Source organism: Pelodiscus sinensis, chromosome 9 (assembly GCF_052426305.1).
Source record: "Pelodiscus sinensis isolate ZL-2025 chromosome 9, ASM5242630v1, whole genome shotgun sequence".
Classification (NCBI taxonomy): domain Eukaryota; kingdom Metazoa; phylum Chordata; order Testudines; family Trionychidae; genus Pelodiscus; species Pelodiscus sinensis.
Genome location: NC_143060.1, coordinates 56,702,260 through 56,722,625, shown reverse-complemented (window position 1 = coordinate 56,722,625; position 20,366 = coordinate 56,702,260). Strand labels below are relative to the sequence as shown.

Genomic DNA, 20,366 nt, shown 5'->3' with positions numbered 1-20,366 from the left:
AGTAATTCAGTGACTTTGAGATCCATTAATGAGTGCCCAGGCAAGTTAAAATGTTCCCCAACAGGTTTCTATGTGTTGCCTTTTCAGATATCTGATTTGTGTCCATTAATTCTTTCTCGTAGACTGTCCAGTTTGGTCAATATATATGGTGACCATCTTTTCTGAACCAAAATTAGGGATGTGTTAGCCACGCCCCCTAACCTCTATTAGCCATGGCTCCTGACCCCATTAACCAAACCCCCTGCCACAAGTCCCACCCCTGGAGGTAGTACTTCTGAGGTCAAGATGGAAACATGACCAGAAGTAAAGGGTGTCGTGTGACCCCTCTGAGAACTCCTCCCACTGTCCTACCAATAGGGATGGGTTTGGCCTCCATGGGACCCCCCATGCAACTATCCTGAAATTGCATTAACCCAATTTGCATTGCATTAATTCATGGTGAGAGGCTGGGGAAAGTGTTCCCTCTAAGATTTTCTTCCCATGAGTGGAATGAATTTTGTCTTGTGCACCAATATTGAGTTCATGTGCACTTGTTCGGATGTCTGACACTGCGGCACCCAAATTATTAATAAATATCTTATAAATGTCTCTCTTTTCCCTCTGCTGCAATATCTCCCACCCTCCCCTTTCCCCATCTGCTCTCCTGGTGCCTGCTGCTCCCCACTCCTCACCTTCCTCTGCTGTCCTGGCTCCTGCCCTTCTCATTGCCCTCGGTCCTTTGGGTACCTGCCCTCCTCCCCTGCACAAGCCCTATTCTTCCCCCAGTGTCCACTCCTCCTCTAGCAACACTCTGATTATCTGTAGCTACCTCTCCTCATCCCCTCTCCTAACACCTTCCTCTACCCACCTGCCCTGCCTTTATCCTCTGGTGTCACCCCCACAGTTCCCTGGCACCTGCACCTTCCTGGTGCCTCCTCCTTCCCCCACTACCCCGGCCCTGCTTGCCTTTTTTCTCCCTGCCCCACGCTTTTCCCCAGTTCCCTCATACCCCTCTGTGCCCTCACACATGAGTTACTCCATCCCTTGCCTTCCTCATGCCCAACCCTCCTTTCAACCCCTCTTCTCCCGGTGACCGCTCCTCCCCTCCCCTCTTCTCTTCCTCCCTCTTGCCCTCATTGTCCCTTCCCTCTCCTCTCCCAGCATGCACGTCTCCGGAAGCCAGCCCTGCTGCCCACTGGCAATGGAACTGCCTATGGACCCTGCTGAAGGGAGGGGGAGGAGGAGGCTGCTGTGCTGCATAAGGAGCAATATCACGGCACCATTTCTTGGTCACTTCTTCCTGCAAGCCGGTGACTCCATCAAGTAGTGAAATGTTCAGCAGGGCTTTTCAGGATATTTCATTACTTGATGGGGCACTGGTACAGAGGATTTAAATTCGAGACAGTCTCGGAAAAAATCAGGACCTATGGTCAGTGTACCATCATATATGGCAGAGGGGCATTGCTAGCACTCGATTGCATAAATCACATTAGTCAATGTGCAGTTGTATGAACCTTTGATGTGGTGGTTTATGTGGTTAGGTCCTGTGATTATGTCACTTGTATAAGTGTGTGGACAGAGTTGTCACCGGGGCTGATTGCAGGGCTAGGTTCCTGGATGTGTATGATGGAGTTGAGCTGCATAGTTACTGGAAATAATTTGTTAAGGTTAGGGGACTGTCTGTAGGCAAGGATTGGCCTGTCCCTCAAGGCCTGTGAGAGTGAGGGGTCATTTTCCAGGATAGGTTGTAGATTGTGGATAATGCATTGGAGGGGTTTAAGTTGGGGGCTGTAGGTGATGACAGGTAGTGTCCTGTTGTTTTCTTTGTAGGGCCTGTCTTGAAGTAGCTGGTGCCTGGGTACTTGTCTGGCTCTGTCAATCTTTTGTTTTTTTACTTCTCCAGGTGGGTATTTAAGTTTTTAAAAGTTTTAAAAATGTATAGATCCTGTAGGTGTTTGTCTGTGTGGAATGGAGCAAATCCAGTTGTATCTTAGGGCCTTGCTGTAAACAGTTGATTGGGAAATGTGTTTTGGATGGAAGCTGGAGACATGTAGGTAAGTGTAATAGTTGGCAGATTTCCAGTATAAGGTGGGTGAAATGTGTCCATTATGTAATTGTACTGTCGTGTCAAGGAAGTGGACTGGTTCAGCTGAGGAAATGTTCGAGGTCAGCCATAAAGCAGTTGGCATATTGTGGGGCCATGTGGGTGCCCACAGCTATGCCAATGACTTGAAGATATAAATTGTTTCCAAACTGGACATAGTTGTGGGTGATTTTATCAATGTTGTTATCTTTATTATATCAATAAAGGGAGCAGAACTGTGCTTAATATTTCCCAAATGAGAGGACACATATGTCAGACCCCTGTGAAGGTAAGGGGTGGGGGGGGGAGACAGGTTCCCAGTCAGGAGGTATGGATTCATTGCTAGATTAAGACATGCTGATGCCTTAAACTATGTCAAATTTCAAAGGCCCCAGGGCCTTACCAAAAATGTGTGTGATTCTAACTGAAAGGACAATAAAAATAGAAAGAATGAAGTTTCATATTTGCATAGATACCAGTGCATAGGTGAGGATGCAACTAAAAACTAGAAATTTCTTTTGTATTTAGAGGGTCATCATAATTTGAGGCCCTAAACTAGAGCTTGCTTAATTTGTGCATAAATCTGGCACAGTGTGGATTCTCCCTAGTTTAGCCTGTTCCTCCTCAAGTTCAGAGACAGAGCTAAATAGGCTTAATTTGGAGCCTTTTTATTATTTTAAATGCTCAGTCAGACCTGAAATTACTTCTGATGTTTCTGGCCAGTCTGCTAACAGCTAAAAATCATGGAGAGAGTGACCTGCAGTGGAGAGGCAGGTGACCACAGAAGGTGACTGATGGGTAGGTGGTAGGACAGCCAATGAAAGGGGTGAGTAGTCAGTCAGCGGGGACAGTCGGCAAAAGTGGCAACCAGATAGCTGACAGGAATGGCTGGGGAGGCATCCAGGTGGTGATGCATCCAGGCAGCAAGGAGCAGCAGCTGGTGGGGCGGCCAAGTGGAGAGGAATGGTGGCTGGGGCATGTCCAGGGAGCAAGGACTGGTGGTCAATAATTATGATTAATTAGCTTGGTTGTAATCATAGTACCTCTAAGGAATGTGAAGAACTAAAATAATGGGAGTCACATGCCAGAGTTGGCCGTAAGAGAAACACTTAATAAGAGCTGGCTCAGCCATTTCTAGTTTCTCCAAACAAAATATTTTTAGTAATTTTTAAAATGAAATGACTTGATGTCCAGAAATTGAAACGACCCCGTTCTACCTCACAGTGATACTTGGCTAGGTAAAAGGGCCAGTTACATTAGCCCAGAAACTGAAGAAAGTAGCCCAGAAAGTGTGGGAAACCAGCAGCAGGTAACATTTCAAGCACTGCAGGGTGACAGCCTTTTGAAACTGTATGTGAGTGCTTGGTTCTGTGATGTACGATGCCTCCTGAGCTACTCTATGGCAGGAAGTGTACCACAACTTGGAGGCAAGCACTGAAGATGCTTCGGTTGTTAGGCCCTGTGACTGCCAGCCTTGGTGAGTCCCAGCAGCCACTAAGCAACTTAGCAGTGGCTTTCTTCAGCATCCTCTCCTTTAGGAATCTGAGCTGGCTCAGTGCCCACAGGAGGTCCCTTTATGTTAATCTCTGCTCAGATGCCCAGTGTCTGCTGCCATCCACACATTTTGTGTGTCTAGGCTGCTCTGCATGTAACCCTTTGGTCTACACTTGTGTGTCCATCCCGGAGGACAAAGGTTAGTGTGTTGATGGAAATAATTGTTTCCTGCAAAGATGGGTCATAACTGACTATGAATGCCGTTATGTAGGAAAGACTTCTAAAACCTGGAACTGTGCTAGGCAGGCTAGTATGGAATCTGGGCTGATGTAGTAAGTACTGGGCTAGGATATGTTGCCTGAGCTTCCTTGATTTAGATACTTTGCATAAGCTTCTTTGGTCACTGAAAGCTATTCAGACTGCAACTCAACAAGAAACTTGAGCTTCCCTTTTTTTCGGATAAGGCATATCCTATGCTAGTGACACCATATCCTATAACTATTTCCTCAAAGATGTGACATTTTTTTTCTAGCAGAACTTGAGGGTAAAAACATGTGAACGAATAGCACCATTGTTCTCATTCTAGAGTCTTTCTCAAGAGTACCTTTGGCTGTTTGATTGAGGTTTGAGTTTTCCCCTAGTATTGACCAACGTGCTGGTTTACCTAGGCTCTAACTGATGAAATACCATGGACTGTTGTTGCCATTATTTACCGCTTCCGTCCAAATTCAAATAGTGAGTTGACTGCCTTCAAAGTGTGTGTAGATAAAATGAGAAGCATGCTTAAGGGTAAGTTCTGGCAGCACTTTTACTGGTGCCCATTTACAGTGCTCACTATCAATTTGTGGTTTTGAGTTCATGAACTAAGTAAATAAGTTGAAAAGCAGAGATAATCTTTTTAGTATTCAGGACTATATTGTATTGTGTAATGAATGAAGAAAATTGAAACATAGTAGCATTAAATGAGTTCTGAAATGGAGCACTTTTACAAACTGGAAGAAATAATCTAGTCTACCATCTAGTCCAGGGGTGGGCAATAATTTTTAAAAGGGGGCCACTTCATAAATTTCTGAAGTGGCCTTGGGCTGCTCCAGAAGGGGCGGGGCCTCAGGCAGAAGGGGCAGGGCCAGGAGACGCCCCTGCTGGCTCCCTGTGGAACCTCAGCCTTTGAAATGTACAAGAACCCCAATGGAGCTCTTGTGTATTTCAAAAGGAAACCGGCAGGGTTTCCCTGCTGCTTTTGAATTGTACAAGAGCCCTGCAGGGAGTGCCTCAGCCTTTGAAATGTACAAGAACCCTAGTGGGGCTCTTGTACATTTCAAAAGGAAGCCCTGCAAGGAGCGTGGGGTCAGCGCTGGGTTTCAGTGAGCGTCCTCTGTGTGACATGGCTGATACACTCATGCATATGAGTGCACCTAGGGAAGAATAGAGAGTCACAATTAGTTTAAGTCAGAAGACAAAGAAGGGATTTCAAATTCGAATGAAATCATGGGTATCCTCTGAGATGTGTTAATAAGTGTGTGAATAACTGCTAGTTTTCACAATAAGCAGAATGCACAATTACTCCGAAGCACCAATGCAGTACACATTGAGTATGTCTGGGGACCAATTCTACCCCATGCCCTGTGGGTACAGCAGAACTGATGTGGACTTAGGAGGATGGCACTTATTTATATGGAACTCAGCCCTGTTCATGGTGCCCAGCATGCCAGCCTGTTAAAACCCATCTTGGGGGTTGAGCAATGGCAAACCTGAAGAGGGGAGGGGCTAGAGGGTCTGGTCCTTCACACATCCATTTGTTTGTCCTGCTCTCAAACACCTTCAGAAGGGAAGCCTTAGGACTACAGGGGCTACTGGAAACTCAGGTTTCCTTGCTTGCTTTTTCAAGAAAGCTCTCCAATGTTTAGCCCCAGTATACCCGTTGAATTCAATCTAAAGTCCATTGAAGCCAGTGGAAAGATGTATACTGACATCAATGCATTTTTTATCAGGCCTGTTGTGTTTTGAATGGGAGGATTCAATCTTAATATGTATTCTTATCTTATACTCATAGTGGTGAAAACAGATGAATGATTAATGAAATACTAAACACTGAAAGATTAACACTAACGCATTTATCATTGTTATGTAGGATTGATGAATGCAAACATGATGAATATTTTGTAGTGGAAAATATAGTAAGGGTAGCATTTCATTCTTGAAAAAATAGCTGTTTATAGTGTCAGTGACTAAGTACGCCACAGATTGTGTAACTATGACAAATAAACCACACTCAGTTTTTGGGTTCATGGATTATGTCTTAAGAAGAATGACTTCTAATCAAGCAATTTACTGTTATCATAAAAAATAACAGTTCAAAACAAATCTTGTAGACTGTGCACAGGATTGTTGACAGATCCCGAAGGGAAAGTTTTCCACTCTCGCAGCATTATGAGCAGACTGGGACTTTCAAAGGGAATTAATGTGAATTCACTGGGATTGGTGTGCCTGACTCATTGGGGTGCATTCAAAAATCCTCTACTGAAGTACTGCCACACACTCAAAATGTGTGGGGATCAAGCTTTCTCACATGCATAGTCCCACTGAGTTCAATAAGACAAGGGATGGAAGGAGGGGGGATGGCAATATGGTTGCGACGGGGTGTGGTCAAAGAATCTCCCGGAGTGCTGACAAAGCCACTGACACTCGCCACCTTGCTCTCTGGGGCTTTTCACCATCCTGTCCTTCTGGGCCAGCTCTCTGTTCAGTTAGGGACACTGTCTTATGGAACCCAGTTGGGAACAGGTTTGTTCTGAATCCAGGGCAATTGAAAACAAGCTAGTGTGACTCTAGATATTGTTCTTCATGTCCATGTTTATTATTTGTTAGCATTACTCGAGTGGCTACAGATATGACTAAACAGTTCTTGCCCCTAAAAGCTAACTATGTAAATAGTGTGGGTAAAAAAAAAGGCACTATCCACATTTTACAGGTGGGAAACAAGGAGGCCCAAGGTTTTCAGTCCAGTGCCTTACATACAAGATCACCCTTTTCTGTAAAATATAGCGCTATGTTTTCTATAAAATGTAGAAATATAATCTTCTGATATAAAATATTGCATGGAAGCATATGTATTCAGAAACTGCCATTTGCTTCTTATTTTGTGATAAAGACTATCCAAGAATGTTTTTCCAATTTTACTATGTATTTATATCTTTTAAACAAACACCTTTGTATTAAAGCAAAATTATAATAAAATGTTGATATACTACATCAAATGTTACTTATTTAGGCTCAGGTCAATATTCAAACAACCTGGCTAACGATTCTGGCTTTCTGTTTGGGGAGTTTTTCTCTTCTCAATATAATAAAAAGAATTATCAAATTTCTAAGTGCTGTTCTCTTCTTGGCACCCTTCTTGTGTAGATGCTGGATATGAAAGCTTGTCTGTTTTAAGAACAGTCCTTATTTCACTAAACAATAATTTCATAGGAGGAATTGCATTTTTTTAAAGTTCAGTACAAAAAAATTTCATAGAACCATAGAATCATAGGGCTGGAAGAGACCTCGAGAGGTCATCGAGTCCAGCCCCTTGCCCAAAGCAGGACCAATCCCAACTAAATCAACCCAGCCAGGGCTTTGTCAAGCCGAGACTTAAAAACCTCTAGGGATGGAGATTCCACTACTTCCCTAGGTAACCCATTCCAGTGCTTCACCACCCTCCTAGTGAAATAGTTTTTCCTCAGATCCAACCTAGACTCCCACACTGTAACTTGAGACCATTGCTCCTTGTTCTGCCATCTGTCACTACTGTGGACAGCCTCTCTCTATCCTCTTTGGAACCTCCCTTCAGGAAGTTGAAGGCTGCTTTTCTGCAGACTAAATAAGCCCAAATCCCTCAGCCTCTCCTCATAGGTCATGTGCCCCAGCCCCCTAATCATTTTGGTTACCCTCCACTGGGCCCTCTTCAATGCATCCACATCCTTTCGATAGTGGGGGCTCCAGAGCTGGACGCAATACTCCAGATGTGGCCTCACCAGAGCTGAATAAAGGGGAATAATCACTTCTCTAGACCTGCTGGCAATGTTCCTCCTAATGCAACCTAATATGCCATTTGCCTTCTTGGCTACAAGGGCACACTGTTGACTTATATTCAGTTTCTCATTCAGTTATCTCCAGGTCCTTTTCTGCCAAACTGCTACTTAGCCATTCAGTCCCCAGCCTGTAACGATGCTTGGGATTCTTCCATCCCAAGTGCAGGACTTTACACTTGTCCTTGTTGAACCTCATCAGAGTTCTTTTGGCCCAATCATCTAATCTGTCTAGGTCACTCGGGACCCGACCACTGCCCTCCAGCGTGTCTACCTCTCCCCCTAGCTTAGTGTCATCCGCAAACTTGCTGAGGGTACAATCCATCCCCTCATCCATGTCATTAATAAAGATGTTGAACAAAACCGGCCCTAGAACCAATCCTTGGGGAATGCCACTTTAAACCGATCGCCAGCCCAACATCGAGCCATTAATCACTACCCATTGGGCCCAACAGTCTAGCCAACTTTCTAGCCATCTTACGCTTTGTTGCTCTTCTTAATGTACAGATATTTCACTGGAGCATTAAGTAGAAAATGGTCTGGATGAATACTTGGGAGAGGGATTTGCACAAAGAAACTGATCTGAATGAGGAGGGGTCTCTGTATGGGAAAGGAGATACAGAGATTAAAGGGAATTTTTTTACAAATGATAGCACAGTGAGTCAAGACTCATAAGTCATATTTTTGCTATTAAAAAGGTGATCTGTTTGAGGAACTGCAGGAAAAGTGGAAAACATATTTTCTTCTATTTTTTAATACAGGCTGAAACTCTTTAAAATGGGGCTCTCTGGTCTAGCGACAGCCAGAAGCAAGGAGGCCTTCAGAGTCAGCAGGGCAGTGGACTGTCCATAAGGAGCTGCTGGTAGGGCTGTCCAGCAAGGCTGGGAGACCTAGTGCATGGCTGCCTGGCAGGGCTGGGAGGCATGGAGGTGGTGCATTGGGACCAGGAGCCATGGTATGCAGCTGCCCGGTTGGTCCTGGAGCCTCTGGCACTTGGCTGGGTCGGGACTCCTAGCATGTGAGAAGCCAGCAAAGAGGCCAGCAGCTGGGCCAGGGATGGGGAGAGTAGTATGGGGGCCAGAAATGACTTTCTCTGGTCCAGCAAAATCCCTCATCCGTGACTCAGTCAGGTCCTGTGGGTGCCAGACCAGGGAGGACCAACCTGTAGTACTCTTATGCTCATAACTATTCATAAATGTATAAACTATAGTGTGCCTGAAACACTCCCCCCAACCCTCTGCCCTGAGTGCTTTCCCTCTTTGCCCCCTGCACATTCCACCCACACTTAAATTATCACAACCCCCCAGCCCCTGCCGTGATCATCCGCAAAGAGGGAGGGTTACGACAGGACAGTATCTGTAAGACATTTAAGTTACTTTCACCCCCATATATATGTAGCAGTGTATGTTTGTTTGCATGGACAATTTATTGTTTTCTTTATAATTTTGCTGTAAAATAAAGCAATGTGGTTAAGAGGAAGTAGTAAAGTGGATAGAGAGCAATGTTGCAAAGATATGGAATGCAAAAGTAAAATTTCTTCTCTGCTATTGCAGCACTTTGTTGTTGTTGATGATGATGATGTGTTGCTCAAGCAGATTGTGAAAGAACTGTGCAATGAAGTTCCCTGTCATCCAGATGATCCATTTTGAAAACTATTCACTGAAACTATTAAAATTCTACAATCTGAATACAATCTTATTTTCTGTAGACAACGTGTTTTTAAATTCGGCCAACCTTTTAAAAATAGCCAGAAAAGAATGTGGGATAATTTTGCCAACTTCCTTTCCCTCCCACAAAAAAGCTTTTTTTCCCTGTATGTCAAAATGAAGATTCAAATGTCTTTAGAACACGATGTTTCCATTCAATGGGTGATTCTCAGCCTCTTAATAGCCATCTGGCCCTTCCCCCTCCATATTAGTTATTCGAGAATATGGGTTAGATCAGGAGTAGGCAAAACGTGGTCCATGGGCTGTATCTGGACCTCCAAACATTGAACAGAACCATAAACCCTGTGTATGATATGATGACTTATAAATGCACTCAAAAAACCCTGTGTTTTTAAGATCATCAGATAAGGTACAATATGATGACTGTTTGTAGGTTTAACATTTTGTTCACAAGCCTGGTTCATTCTGTGCTACATCCCAGGCCTACACAACTCGGAAAGTGGCGAGGGCCATATTACTCCAAAGAAAACAGCAGCGGGCCGCAAGTAGGGATGCTCTCCCCAAAACTACCGAACACATGGACTAAACATTTTTGTCGGGCAAAAAAACCCCACGCGTGTCTCCACTTGGCCCCCTGGCATTTGTCTTTCCTGCACCCTGCCCCTTGGTGTCTTCTCCATTCTCCTGACCTGCCCCCCCCTCCCCTCAGCACAAGCCTCTTCCCCTCCCCTACCTGGCTTCTGCCTTCCAGTTTGTGGGGCTGCCGAAGCCTTTTTGAATCCGGCGGTTGCCGGCCGTGACATCACAACGCCACACCACGCCAGCATCCTGGCGTCTGCCAGTGTCCCGCCCTCTGGCTCGCGCCCTGCCTTCTCGCACTGGAGCTGCATGCAGGCAGCCCAGAGGTAAGAATCGTTGCATTTCCCCGTCCCCGGTGGCACTCCACTCCTCTGCCCGGATGGCAGATCGGATGGGGCCACGCTGTCCTTGGGCTTCATGTTGTGCAGGCCTGCTACATCCTGATTAATGTAAAGGCTAATAATAAAACTCTTTAGCTATACTGAAGCTCAGTTTCATTTCTGGAAGTCGAAATTCAGAATGCACTGAAGGATCATCATCCATTTCCCTTTACAACTGAATGGCTACAGAAGATGTTGCTAACTTGTATTGAAGGAGAGGGTATGGTCCATGTTTCCTCCCTAACTATGTTTTAGATTGAAAAGGTATTAACAATCACTACTGTTAGCACCCAGCCACATAATTTATAACTCCATATTACACTATTAGGGCTATCAAGCAATTAAAAAAAAATCATGCTTAATCATGTGATTAATTATTCTGTTAAATGATAATAGAATACTGTATATTTAAATATTTTGGATGCTTTCTACATTTTCAAATAGGTCGATTTCAGTTACAGCACAGAAGTGTACAGTGCTCATTTATATTTGTTTTTTATTGCAAATATTTGCACTGTAAAAAACAAAAGAAATATAGCATTTTTAATTCAGCTAAGACAAGTACTGTACTGTGATCTCATTAGCATGAAAGTTAATCTTACAAATGTAAAATTATGTAAAAAAACACATTCAAAAATAAAACCATGTAAAACTTTACAGCCTACAATTTCACTAAGTCCTACTTCTTGTTCAGCCAGTTGCTGCGACAAACAAGTTTGTTTACATTTTCAGTAGATAATGTTGACCACTTTTTGTTTACAAGTCATCTTAAGTATGCTCGTTCATTATGTCTTCACTAGGAGGGTGGTGAAGCACTGGAATGGGTTACCTAAGAAGGTGGTGGATTCTCCATCCCTGGAGGTTTTTAAGTCCCAGCTTGACAAAGCTCTGGCTGGGACGATTTAGTTGGGGCTGGTCCTGCTTTAGGCTGGGGGTTGGACTTGATGGCCTCCTAAGGTCTCTACCAACCCCATGATTCTATGATTCAAGCACCATTCCAGAGGGCATGCATCCATGTTGATGATGGTGTCTGCATGATAACAATCCAAAGTAGAACAGACTGGCACATGTTCATTTTCATCATCAGACTCAGATGTCACTAGCAGAAACTTAATTTTCTTTTTTGGCGGTTTAAGTTCTATAGTTTCTGCATGGGAGGGCTGCTCTTTTAAGACTTCTGCAAGCATGCTCCACACACATTGTCCCTCTCAGATTCTGGAAGGCACTTCAGATTCTTAAAGTTTGGGATTGAATGTTATTGCTATCTTGAGAAATCTCACATTGGTACCTTCTTTGCATTTTGTCAAATCTGCAGGGAAAGTGTTCTTGAAATGAACATGTGCTAGGTTGTCATCTCAGACGGCTTTAACATGAAATGTATGGCAAAATGTGGATAAAACAGAGAAGGTGACCCATACTTCTCCCTCAAGAAACATAGGAACAGCCATACTGGGTCAGACCAAAGGTCCATCTAGCCCAGTGTCCTGCCTTCTGACAGTGGCCAATTCCATGTGCACCAGAGGGAATGAGCAGAACAGATAATCATCAAGTGATCTTTCCTCTGTCACCCATTCCTGGTTTTCAAAAAACAGAGTCTAGGGACGCCATTCCTGAGTTCACTCAGCAAATTAACAAATGCATTATAGTTTTGACAAGTATCATCAGCATGGAAGCGTGTCCCCTGGAATGGTGGCCAAAGCAGGAATCTCACTTGAAAGCAAGGTATTTACATGTTGGATATGCTATGAATATTTAACATACCTGGCATGTAAATAGCCATGGTAGATAAGAATTGGGCAGCATTATCTACTGCAAATGTAAACCAAGTTGTTTGAACAACTGGCTGAATAAGAACTGGGATTTAGTGAACTCTAAAGTTTTATGTTGTTTTGGTTTTGAGTGCATTTATGAACTAAAACATTTCTGAATTTGTAAGTTGCACTTCTATGTTAAAATATTGTATTACAGCACTTGTATGAGGTGAATTTAGAAATATTGTTTCCTTGGTTTATCATATTTACAGTGCAAATATTTGTATTAAAATAATAATATAACGTGAGCACTATACACATTGCATTTTGTGTTTGAAGTGAAATAATTGTATTTAAATATGTAACACATCTGAAATATTTAATATATTTCAATTATTATTTTATTGTTAAACAATGAGATTTAAACTGTTATTAATTGTGATTAACTCAAAAACTTAATCACATGAGTTTGAAACTAATTGATAGATATTTTAATAAAACAGGCTAAGATTTAATAAAACCGGCTAAGATTTTCAAAGGTTATCTTAGCTGGCTTGATTTTCAGAAAGTGCTGAATGCTAACTACTTTCCAAGGTGCTATGGGGATAGGGTTTGCGTGTCCTATTTACTATTTATATAAACATGCTTGATGTATGATTCATGTGTTTTCCCAAATTAATGCTGTTTTCTTTTTCCACGTAGATGTCTTCATGATTTGAATATTGTAGGTTAGAATGCTGTTGGCTTGACTTGACAAAATTGCAAAAGAGAAATAAATATATAGTTCTTGAAAGCTGATGTGGACAAAGATAGGGATGAACAGGTGATAGAACGTGGTTCTTAGTGAATTATTATTCATTTCTGGTGCAAGGAAATTATTTGGATCCCCTAATTATGATAGAAAAGCTTTAAAATATTTTAGATGAAATCTTAGCCCTACTGAAATCAATAGGAAAACTCTCACTGACTTCATCAAGGCTAGGATTTCACCTTTGCCTGGATTAAGCTGTAGTAAATGAAAATAACATAAGAACAGCCATACTGGGTCAGACCAAAGGTCCATCTAGCCCAGTACCCTGACTTCCAATATTGGGCAATGCCAGAGGGAGTAAACAGATAATCATCAAATGATCCCTCTCCTGTCATCCATTTCCAGCCTCTGACAAACAGATGCTAGGGGCAGCATTCCTACCCATCCTGGCTAATAGCCATTGATGCACCTAACGTCCATGAATGTATCTAGTTCTTTTTTGAACCCTGTTTGTCTTGGTCTTCACAACATCCTCTGGCAAGTAGTTCCACAGATTTACTGTATGCTGTATGAAATAAAACTTTATTTTGTTTGTTTTAAACCTGCTACTTATTATTTTTATTTGATGACCCCTAGTTCTTATGTTATGGGAACAAGTAAATAACTTTTCCTTATTTACTTTCTCCATGCCTGTAATGATTTTATAGACCTCTGTCATATCCCATTATTTTCCTCTTTTCTAAGCTGAAAAGTCCCAGTCTTTAAATCTCTCTTCATATGGAACCCGTTCCAAACCCCTAATCATTTTTGTTGCCCTTTTCTGAACCTTTTCCAATGACCAGATGTCTTTTTTTTAAAGATGAAGTGACCACATCTGTATGCAGTATTCAAGAAGGGGGTTTATATGGAGGCAATAAAATATCTCTGTCTTACTCTCTATCCCCCTTTTTAATGATTCTAATATTCTGTTTGGTTTTTTTTTTGTCTTCTGCTGCACATTGAGTGGATGTTTTCAGAGAACTATCCACAGTGACTCCAAGATCTCTCTCTTCAGTAGTTATAGCTAATTAGTCCTCCTCATATTGTATGTGTAGTTGGGATTATTTTTTCCAATGTGCATTACTTTGTATTTATCAACATTACAATTTATTTGCCATTTTTGTTGCCCAATCACCTAGTTTTGTGAGATCTTTTTGAAGCTCTTCACAGTCTGCTTTGGTCTTAACTATCTTGAGCAGTTTGGTATCGGCTGCAAATGTTGTGACCAGTTTACTCCTTTCTCCAGATAATTTATAAATAGGTTATATAGGTTTGGTCCCAGTAGGGACCCTTGGGGGCACCACTAGTTACTTGTCTCCATTTTGAAAACTGACCATTTATTCTTACGCATTCCTGCCGTTTAACCAGTTATCAATCTGGTTGATAACCTTCTCTCTTATCCCATGAGAACTTACTTTACTTAAGAGCCTTTGGTGAGGGACCTTGTCAAAGGCTTTCTGGAAATCTAAGTTCATTATATCCACTGGATCCCCCTTATCCACATGCTTGTTGACCCCCTCAAAGAACTTTAGTACATTAGTGCCAGTCAGCCTTCACCAAAATGTGCCTGTTTGTCCCTGTATGTCTGTCTATAAGAAGTTGAATTATGGAACATCCTGGAACTCATTAAAAATGTGAAGCTTAGACTCATCTCTTTAAGTCACCATAGCTGCACCAACCTTCTCCAGGGAGGGGCAGAAGTGTAATTGTGAGAGGGAACTAAATGTCAGAGTCCAAGTAGAAGGAAATCGACAATTAAAAGCACTTGGAAATCTATAAATCCTACTTAAAATACTGGACGTGCCTAAAGCTTTTAAATTGAGATTCTCCCTTAGGTAATACAGCTAATACCACCAAGAGAACATTAGGATACTTGATAGTCTGAGAGAGAACTGCACAGAGTTTATTCCAGAAATGTTTACCGAAATGAGTAAGAGGTAGAGAAAACTTTATCTAACAAATGAACAAAACTGAAAATGTTTAAAAAATAAGTGTGTGTTTACTGCAAAGGACTCACATTTTCCTCTTGTGACTGCATGATGATCATATTCATCAGGCCTAGGTAGATCTGAATATTTTCTTCTTGGTTTCAGTGACCTTCAGCTTCTGTGGTCAATGGAAAATTAAAGCAAAATGTCAGTTTATAACATTTACTTTGGTGTGTTGAGATTAATCCCTGTTTACATGCCTGAGTCATTCAAGTTACAATTTTCCCCTAGAAACATGCTGAAATCCCCAAAGGGCAGGATGTTGCCTGACTCCTTTTAATAGTTGTAAATAATTGTATTCGTTGCCAATTGATCAGAAGGTGATAAAGTTCATTCCCAAGAATCAGGTTTACTGGGACCCTCAGGCTGTGTGTCAAGGGCACTCGGAGTGAGGACAAAATACAGCACTAGAGATTTTTATTAAGACAAAGAATTAAGCCAGAAAAGCTTGGAGCCACATAAAAAGAGAGGAGTAGTGGACGTATTGGAGAGATCTGTTGTCACATTTTTTTCACAAGCTCTTAAAACTGAACAGTTACACTCTTCCTAGAGCACCTGGTGGTAAGAGACCAAGGGCCAGCTATGGCTTGCAAATGGACCTGATGGTCAAGGTTCTTCAATGTCCAAATTTGATAGTAAAGCTGGAAGGTTAAATGATGGAAAAACTAACAAGGACGGAAAGCAGCTCTAAGCTAAAACTAAAAATTAACTCTCCACATGGTGGTTTGCCCTATTAGAGGACCTGAGCACCATCATGAATATTCATGCTAATACTCAGTTTTCCATGTCAAAACCGGACTTCCTTACCCACATACAATTGAGGTATTCTTATTCCATAGGTTAACAGATTAATAAATATTAATACCACTTAGCTCATTAGCATCTCCATCACTTCTTGCTTAAAACAGTTTAGTTATTCCATGTTCCTGAGGTTGCTATTTACTGATACTTTCCAACTCCTGCCATTGAGCAAGCTAGTTCGAATTCCCCTAAAGGTAAGGGTAGCTGTCAGAGTATTTATCTGTGTCAGAGGTTACAGGCTTGCTATACTTGACTATACTCATGCTTATTTGCTTAAGCTAAGGTCTTACAGGATATAGGTCTGTAGGTTCCTTGCATTACAGCTGAGTATAATCAAGACTATGCTAGTCTTATGGGCAGGCCCAGCCAAAGAGTTTCCGGGGCCCAAGGTGGCATGTTGAGGTTGGCTGCACTGCATGGCCAAGCGGCTCCCAGCCAGAGCAGCAAGCGAGCAGCCAGGTGGGCGGGAGCTGGTGGGTGCTGGGCAGCGCGGGGACCTGAAGTCGCGGGGCCCAAAGCAACTGCCTTGCTCATCTTGCCCTAAGGCTGGGCCTGCTTATGGGCTACAACAGGGATGGACAATAAGCCAGAGGCAGTTCACCAGGATTAGCCTGTGGTGGGCTGCCAGAGCTTTGTTTACCTGCACGTATTCAGTTATGGTCACTTGCAGCTCTTGTTGCCTTTGGATTGCCGTTCCTGGTCAATGAGAGCTGCGGGAAGCTGTGTCCCAGCCCAGTAGTTAAAGTGCCAGGCTAAACCTGGCAAACCATGTCGGGCCTGTGGGGCACTAGCTAACTAAATTTAATACATTTTCTTGTAGAACTTTAATATTCTTCTAAGATCTTAATCCATTCCTGCTGACCTTTGATGCAACTATACCATACCTAATTTCTGAACTGCATATACATAGCAGTGTATGACATCCTCCTAATAAATTAGGTGTTTTAGCTAGCTTAGCTCTCTTGTAGAGATATGGACCTACACAAGAGAAAGACAGAATCTCTATAGCGAGACATGAGAGAGAGTGAGCCAGACATAAAAAAAAAAAAATTGAGTAGTCCTATGTCACCTTAGACTAGACTCATATAAATATATTGGATCACAAGTTTTTTCGTGGACAAAACCTACTTCATCAGATGAGTTGGAGTGGCCTCATCTGATAAAGTGGGGTTTTCCCATGAAAGCTCATGATCCTATACATATATGTCTCTCTAATGTGCCACAGAACTACTCATAGTTTTTAAAATTACAGAATAGCATGCCTACCCCTCTGAGACTTTTTACCAAGACATACAGTTCTTTGATCTGCATTAGAAGATTTTTTTTCACTGTCACACTAATGTGTCTGAACTAATGACAATTTCCATGTGACATACGTGAGACAAGAGTTAAAGCAGATGAGAACAGAAAGAAGAGCTCGCTAAATGTGGTGACTGTCATAACAGTCACATGAGGATGTAGCATGTGGTGACCCTTGGTACAAGAGTTGAAGTGTATATTTTGGAAATTAAATTTGTTTAATAATTTTTACATTTTTTTACTTTTATTTCATAATGTCATGAAGCATTGTAAACATAAATATAGGCATTACAAAAATAAGATTTAATGGAATTCAGTAATATTTATGCAGGTACAGTAGACTTCTGATAATCTGGAACCTATTGGACCTAGGTGGTGCCAGATTATCAAATATGCCGGACTATCAGGAGGTACTATAAGATGGTTATACATATATATACTGTATACATTATATACTGTATATAAAGTGTTCTTAACCCTTTTTATTGTACATACTGTATACAGTATACTGTAATGTTTTAGTTTTTTAAAGCCTTTTTTACCCTTTTTGCTCAGTTCAGCTGCTGCCGCTGTTACCTTGTGACTCAGTTTTAGCTGAAGCTCACTCACTAGGCTCTTGCCATTTTGATGCCGGACTATCAGGAGTGCCGGACTATTGGATGCCGGACTATTGGAGTTTTACTATATTACCATATCTGTCACAGGAATAACAAACTTACTTCCATTCTTTTTGCTGTGAAATGTTATTTAACTCATCTCACATATTTGTTTCCTGCCTGCACAGCAAGGCTAAAATCTTGGAAGCGTCTTTCTTTAGAGGCTGTTTCCTTTTTTGATACATTTATAGTGGTCCTGGTCTCTGATACACAAAAAGGTGAGGATTGAAGTTCCTCCTATTTTTTTTTTCTTCTTGGTACCTCTGAAGGAACTTGTACAATGATTCTGAATCAGGGGTACACGTCTTCCTGAGGATACACAGAGATCTTTCTGGGGGTACATCAACTTATCTAGATTCCTTCAGGGCTGGCCTTACCATGAGGCGAACTGAGGTGGCCGCCTCAGGTGCCAGACTGTGGGGGGGTGCCACTAGGACCCAGAGTGTAGAAAATTGTGTCTGCTGCTGGTTCATATGTAATTCCCTCTGATCTAGAGAGGGGACAGCATTTGAGCTCCTCACCTCAGGTGCCAAAATGTTGTGGGCCAGCCCTGGATATCTGCCTAGTTTTACAAAAAGCTGCATAGAAAGCACTAGCAAAGTTAGTACAAATTAAAATTTCATATAGACAATGATTTTTATACTGCTCAATATAAGCTGAAATGTAGCACTATATTTGTATCCCAACTGATTTTATAATTATATGGTAAAAATGAGAAAGGCAGCAATCTTTCAGTAAGAGTGTGCTGTGATACATTTATATTTTTGTCTGATTTTATAAGCAAGTATACTTCAAATGAGGTTAAACCTTGAGGTACACAAGATAAATCAGATTCTGGAAGGGGGCACGGTAGTCTGGAAAGGTTAAGAGTTGTCTACCTAGTAGATTCCTTTCCTTCCCCATAGCAAGTAATTTTTATATTAATCTTAAACAATTTAGCTTTTCCTAAAATTCTACAGCATCTGGATTTTCCATTCCTTTTGGAATTCCCCCATTATATATCCCTGGGAAAGTTATTGTTTTATAAAGAAAAATACTTCTCTGCAGTGTATTGCATTTAAGTAGGCCTTTGTTTTGAGTAGAACTAAGTAACATTTATTTTTAACAAAAGTTTTTCAGGGGAAAAAAAGGAAAAATCAGCAGCACTGAAACATTTCACAAATTTGTTGATTTTGCTAAATTGGTTGCAACCTCATTCCCCAAAATCTGGCCCTACATCTAAGAATGAAAATACTTCATTTTGACATTTAGAAAAGAAATATTTTTTTTGTTTTGCATCTGAAGGTTATATGAAATTTCCTTCAGCTAAGTCTTGGGTTCCAGAATAGCTAAAAAATCTGGGCAGCATACATATTGCTCTAACCTCTACTGCTGGGTGAGGAATGAGCCCCTGCATAGCCCATTAGAGGAGGCACAAAGCTGGCAAAATACCAACTTTGCCCTGTCCTTCCCTCCCTTCAGACTCAAGTTAGGCCAAGCTCTGGCACAGAGATGAATGTGGACCTGAAACTTAGCATTCATAGGAAACAGACGTGATACAAATATAAGCGGGGGAATGATCCCGCTATTGTGGGGAACTTTCCTGGCTTCTATACCACCCCGGTGAAATGAACCAGCGAAAGGATCTGAGTCCCCGCTCCCACTTCCTTTACCCCACGGCTCCCTGATCCTGAGGGCTCCCCCTTCACTCTCCTGAGTAGCAGAGCCCTTGAAACCCCAACAAGGCTGGGCCCAGGTTTCCTGGGTCTTAATCCCCGACCTTGTAGTCACTAGGGGCAGGAGTTAGGGTGTCCCCACTCCAAGGTGCTCTCTTTACACTGCAGGCCTTCTTGGCCCAGTGATCACTTCATAAGGTTCAAAGCAAATACAATTTATTAAACATCAACTGATTAAAGAGAATAGAATAAGAAACAATGAGAATGGTTAAATGAGAACACACAGCCCTGCTCTGTAGCACAGGGACATCAACACAGCAGTCTGCAGAGTGTAAGGACAGTTCACAGTCTCTTCCTTAGAAGCCCTGGATGTGCTGCGGGGAGGGCGGGGGGGGGGGGGAGCTGCAGGCTGGACACACTTGCACTGGCAGTGACCACACAGCCTCAATCTCTAAGTGGCCAGACCCCTCTCCCAGTCCAGAGCCTTTCCCCACACTTTGCAGGTCCCAGTAGCTCACCACATCCAGCTGCAGGCTGTGCTGCTTGGCCAGTTCCAGCTCCTTGTGTTGCTTCTCTGTTCCTTTTGGCTTTCTGAGCACTGCCAGTCTGCTGCTCAACACAGGGTCTGCACTGCTTGGCCTGTCTGTGTCTGGTTCTGTCGCTGCAGGACTTCTTCTTGTACTCCTCTTTCAGCTCTCTGTCTTTGCAGGACCTCTTCTGCACACAGCTGGCTCTGCTCTTTCAGCTCCCTGTTTGCTCAGAGAGAGCCAGAACAATCCCCACTTACAACCTGTCAGTCAGGCTGAGCTGGAGTGTTGGCTGCTTTCCATTGTCTCTGGGGTCTGTCAGTCTCATGAACCCTTCCCCTTCTGAAGCTGGCAAACCAAAAAACTCCCACAGAGTTTTAGTAAGGGGTAACAGTCCCCTTACACAAACTTATCATTCATAGGAAATAGACGTGACGCAATCCTATTGAGTGCTTTGCTATAGTAGGCTGAAGGAGACTTATCTTTAGTGATAAGGGCAGGTGTGATGCAATTCCCCTTTTAATGAATTATATCTCGAATATGATGATATGTAACCTCATGAACTGTGGGGCACTTTTTTTATTAATGGAATTGTATACATGAAACAGTTTTAACCACTTTTCGTTAGTAACCCGTTAAGAATTGTC

The 20,366-nt window shown here is 42.3% G+C and overlaps 1 long non-coding RNA gene across 1 annotated transcript in view; it reads right to left on the bottom strand.

Moving 5' to 3' along the window:
• Positions 1-20,163, bottom strand: part of LOC149523942 (uncharacterized) — a 44,964-nt gene extending 24,801 nt beyond the window's left edge. The window contains exons 1-2 of the long non-coding RNA XR_016350281.1: positions 19,711-20,163; positions 14,811-14,899 (exon numbers count right to left, since the gene is read on the bottom strand). This is a non-coding gene — a long non-coding RNA (uncharacterized LOC149523942). The remainder of the gene's footprint in view (positions 1-14,810; positions 14,900-19,710) is intronic.
• Positions 20,164-20,366: the final 203 nt, after the last annotated feature.